Genomic DNA, 5,860 nt, shown 5'->3' on the forward strand with positions numbered 1-5,860 from the left:
TTGGTTTTCCTTAACTTGTTTTAATGTGATGATCTTAAATATTTTAAACCACTTTAACGTCTTCAAAATAGTCAAATGAAGAATCAGAAATGCGATGGACTGAGGTTTTTGCTTAGCTGAATTAGACAGAAAGAAAGAAAAAATCTACCTATAGTTAAATTAGAATTCTTCACAGCACCTTATTTCCCAGACGAGGTACTTCATCTAAAACCGGCCTTCATGTTGCACTACTGCATTTGTTTTGAATCCTCACAACAGCTGCTATTGCTCTGGATGTTTAAACACCATTCGTGAGTGTGGAGGAGCCCTGGGTGTTTGAATGCTACTGAACAATTACACTGTTACATAGCAGAATCTCCATAGCCTAAAAAAAGTGTTAAAATCATATTAGCTTTAATGAAACACTTACTGAACTTATTTAGACCTTTACTGTTGAGAATATTATGAAGTTCCCATTCTCTATCTTGCTTGGTTAATTGAGTATTTCATGCTAGCTACAGTACTATTAATAGCAGCTGCTTTAGTATGCTCACAATGCATTGTTCAATTTGAGGCAAGGTGAAGGAATTAAAATGCATTCAAGGTGTGAAAAGTCTGTAATTGTTCAGGTAGCTCTATTTATTTAATACCAAATCAATAAAGAACTCTGTGAGCATGCCAGTGATAACAGAAGTATGGGAAAGGGTGCAATATTTCACATTTAACATGCTCAGCTACCCTAAGAGTGTATTGATTTAATTCTACAGGGTGTTCCAACTCTTTTTGAAGGCATGTTTCAGACTCGCCCTCAGTGAAACTCTATCCTATGTAACTGCTTTATGTATTGCTCTGGACCATACAGCTTGTTCACCTCCTTACACCCACAGGATGGTTTCTTTAGTGTACCCAGTGCATGAAGAGGTTACACATGATTCCGGGATCTATTTTGAGACCACTGGGGTGCTTTTAAAATGCCATTAGGATGTGACGACTGGAACAGAAAATGATACACAGTAAAGAATGATACATTGGTTAGCATAACTCTGCTGTCACAACCACACCCCACTGCTCTGTAAGGTCTGAACACTGCTCGCTCGTTTGCAATTTCGATAAATCAAGATTCTGTTAGCCTGCAATGCAAGACCGCCAAGATCAGCAATTGTGTCCATGCATGTGAATTGTGAAAAGATATTTGTATTTACTCATCATAAGAAGCCAAATAATGTTCATCAAATGAGGCACTGAAATGCAGGATCACACACAATGAATGCGCATCAATTTGCAATTAGCAGGGAATAAAACAATGCATGCAAACAATCAAGGGATACATATATTATGACAGTTTATGGAATATATTTCCATAAGATGTCACAATTATATTCCATGTCCTTTCATAGCATAAACAAGATCAAACCGTTACAATTCTGAGGATCCAATTTAGTTCACAAGTAGAGGAGGGAAGTAATTTTAATGACAGGCTATTTATTTCTCACAAATAAACATGCTCTTCCATGCAAATTCGTCAGTTAAAACCAGCCGTGCAAAATGACCCTTGCACACTACAAAAAAGTTTAAATGGCAGGAAAAGTTAAGCTGATACTATTTTTTTTTTCACCTTCCCTGGGGTGTCTTGCTGAAATTGCCTTCCATTTATATATGTGGTTTTTAGAAATATCATTCACTTGCTTTTCTTTATAAAATAAAATAAAAAAATCTCAGGGTTCCCATTAAATAAGCTTGCTTCTATATATTGATTTGTTATATTAAAACGCTTGAATAAGGAAAGGAGACCTTTAGATAATAAACACAACACGTACTGTATCTCTGTACATTTCCTTTCAACAATATGTACAACAGGGCTGTGTAATCAAAATTAAGCGAGTGGGTTGAACGCCAAATAATTTTTATTATTTTTTTCACAGAACAACTGTCATTCAGGCCACTGTCAGTCACATACCTGAAAACACAAGACAGCTGAGCTGCGTTTCCCATTACAGCTACGCACTTGGCTTCCTGTACTGCTTTTTAACATCTAGTAAAACCCGAGACACCTAAGAGATGAAGTCGTTCTGAATCTTGTTAGAGGTATCCGAGAATACTGTGGCTATTGACAAGTGATTGCTTAACGTGCTGTCATAGAAAGTAGCAGCAAAAGTAATGCCACATAATTACCTCTATTTGAGGAATTGGTGCCTTAATTGTGCCTCTGAAAGTTACTTCTTCCTTGCTCATTGTGATGTACTGTATCCCTGTACTTCTGCTCATCCATTTGAATATCAATCTGGGTTTGTCCAAAGGTTTTGAGTGCAGTGGCACTGGAACAATTTTTAAAGTGGGAGTGCTGTAAGCCATTGAACAAAACTGTAACCCCTTTATATGATGGAAGCCATGCAAAGCCAAGGGCTGCTGCCACACTCCCAGCACCCCTAGTTCCAATGCCCGTGTTTGAGTGTAACAGTGGCTCTCAGACTTTGGGAACGCTCATGTTTTGGTGCTTACTTCATTAGATATCCTACATTGTGGTTGGCTGTGCTGTTCCATATCGCCTTTTCTGTACTGAATCTTTTTTAGTGTGTCGAGGGACACATTTTTATTTCAATGCATGCAATATTTACAATGAGAGAATTAATTAGTTAGCGATTTGCCCGATTCCAAAAGAGTAAATATGAAACTGCTAAAATGGATTTGGACAGACAGGGTAATGACGTTACTATGGTAACTATGGTAAGCCATTTTATTTTGGTTTCATTTAGACAGCCTGCTGCCCAATCTGGTCACATGCTGGCTTTAAGTTCTGTCAATGTGGTGTACTAAATTTGTTTTAATAAAATGTTCAGCTGTCTTTTCTTAACATACATTGTCAAAACTGTTTCTTCTACAGTGGCAATCACTGGAAAATGCATGTGAAAATACAAGACATAATAAAAATGCTTATTATGAGTATGAGTTAAGGAGGGTGGGTTTATTTCATCATGAAGGTTCTCATTACTGTTTTCAGAGAATAGCATTCAGGTGTTTTATGTTTCCCATGAGAAAAACAGCAAGTTTTCTTTGGGAGCCAGAATTCAGTTCAAGCTCAGGGAAGCGTGTTTGAAATTCCTTAATTCTCAGTCTCATTCCTAGTTTAAATATGTTGTCTTTCCTGAATGACCTCATCTGTTTGCCTGGCTCCTCAGAACCTGGAAATGCATCATCAATCTGGGAAACAACGGGGTGCTGGAGAGGAGATAACTGAGTCAGGCTGCCCTGCTGTCATTGATCTGACTTTTATCTTAATAATATTAGAAGCCTAAACTAAACTAAAACAAGTAATCTTGTTGATTTTTTCACAGGTCATCAATTCTGTAGAAATGCATGGTACAGGACTAACAAGTCAGCTTGTGGGATCATGAAACAGATACAGAACACAGGTTATAATTAGCAAAAACAACCATTGCCCAGGCTCACTAACTCTCCCAGTTATGCATCAATACAGGAAATGTTTTAAACTGTGGCTGGCATAGGTTAACACTGTCAAATCTAATAAATCCGTTGTTGTTCACATAAAATATCATATTTACATAGTGGATTAATTCCTCTCAAGTTATATTGTATTGATTCAACATACTCATCACTGCTCCTGAAAAAAAAATTGTATAAAATGAGACAGGCTTGGCGGGAAGTAGGAATTGGAACACCACGAAGGGTCAACATGCAATGTGTTCTATTTGAGGAACGTTTGGAGGTGAAAGGTTAAACGGAAACTATAGCACTTCTTGTTCTAACTTCTTAAGTCCTGACATTGACAGCATTGTTTTACATCACACATACCATCAATTCCCTGTGTTTCACTACAGTCTAATGGTTTTGTCAAGACCAAATGTTGAATAAATCATTGTGTGATGTATAGAGCACCTAGTATCCTTCCAACAAAAAATAGTCTCAAGTGGATTCTCTTCCTTCAGCCATGACAGGTGTTGGCCTGTGTCATTTATTAGGGACTATTCATCTTCTAAAGCTAAAGGAAACTACACGCTCCAACTCAAACTGACCCTAGCAACCTAATGATGTAATCTACCGGGTCTACTTGTAGCAACACCCAGCTCTAAGGTAGTGGGGAAGAAAAAACGTATTCAAGGCAACTTGAAATGTGGTGGCATATGCGCTGGACCAGACATCCTTAACCTGGCTTGTGTCCCTGCTTTGACCTGTTTCATGTTTAATACCACTGGGGACAGAGGCATCCTTAAAAGTAATGGTGATGGTTAAAATTTTTTATACATACACCCAGATTGGAAATCTTTCTCTGTGCAGCAGGCTACACAGCATCAGCTTTACAGACGTCACCATGATGAAAGAACAAGGTCAGCTCCTCAGAAGGTAATGTGATTCACCTTTTAAAAGGGCAACCGGCACTGATTGAGCAGGGCCTTTAGAAAAAGCAGTGCTGACAGATCAAAGAACAAAGGAAAGGTGAGGGTCTTATTCATTCTTTAAGTTACTTTTTTAATCAATTTTATTATTTTTCAAAATAGATGCACTATTTATCTTATATTTTCTTTCTCTGTTTCTATATTTGAACTTGCTTGAAGAATCCCAAAGTTTTACAGGCTTATCCTCATCCAAGCCTAATTCTCACCCCCTTGAGAATTAGCCTGGGCTAATTCATACCGCGTCAGACCAATTCTAACCGCAATATTCTGTCCAGAGAGGGTGACCATTAGCCCAGACCAATTCTCACCCCAGTATTCTGTTTGTATAAGATTAAACAATGTATTACTTGCTCTATGAATAATTTTATTTATCTTATCAAATTACAATGTATAGATGAAACTTAATTGGCAACTTCAGAGAGGCATAAGTGAACATAAAAGTGCTTTCCGAAGATGTGACCCCAATTCTCCCATAGCAAGACATTTGCAAATCACAGTCTCGGCCTTGAGTCTTTGTACTATTGAAAGAACATCAGAGGACCGTAGGGGTAGTAATCTTGAGCAAAGACTTCTACAATGTGAATCTAAATGGATTTTATATCTTAAAACTATGGCAGTCTGATGGTTTAAATGAATAATTAGGGTTGTCTTGTTTGCTGGGAGCACGCTCGCAGGAAAGCAATTTTCCCTTCTTTAATTGATAATTATTTTGGTATTGAGATAGTATTGGCTGTGATGTATATCGTTTCCCATTTTCCCTTTTGTTCAGAATTCTTTCTCAAATATTGTTTAAATCATGTATTAAGTATTTGGTCCAATTTCATGTGCTTTTTGGAGTTTTTTTCTCTGGTGCTACAGAAAGCGTGTCTATTTTCAACAGTTTACTATTTTTATATTGTGCTGTATGTTTGCTAAACTCATGTATATAAAACGCAGCAACCTGAGGACTGCTTATGCCTACAAAGATGAAATACAGGGGAACTATACTGTCATATAAATGAATATGTCCAGCTGAACCAGTCTCATGGTATAAGCTGATTTGCAGTGTGAGAAGTAATATTATTACATAGTATAAGACAAGGTCAACTGTAATCATATAAATTAACCTTGATTAAAACAGCATTAAAGTTATTATAAAGCATGACTTTAAGGATTAAGAGTAAGGATTTTTGAAGTGTTATAAGTTCTCCTTGAGGTTCAGATGATAGTACCCATACTCAATCTACATAAATCTGACTCTCAACATGCCCAAAGCCCAACATTTGTTCGACTGACAATGTCAATGAGGCTCATGAGAACACTGGGTTTTCTGAAATGGTGTAGCATGGTGAAGAGTTGCTATATGATATACAGTGTGACTGAAGCGTATTAAGAATTTTAATGAAATACGAATGCAGCGTTGCAGAGACACTCCACTGAGCAAGTTAGGAACAGCTACTTCAGAAAGGGCAGCTTTGATGCTCAAGATG

Source organism: Polyodon spathula, chromosome 12, assembly GCF_017654505.1.
Source record: "Polyodon spathula isolate WHYD16114869_AA chromosome 12, ASM1765450v1, whole genome shotgun sequence".
Lineage (NCBI taxonomy): Eukaryota > Metazoa > Chordata > Actinopteri > Acipenseriformes > Polyodontidae > Polyodon > Polyodon spathula.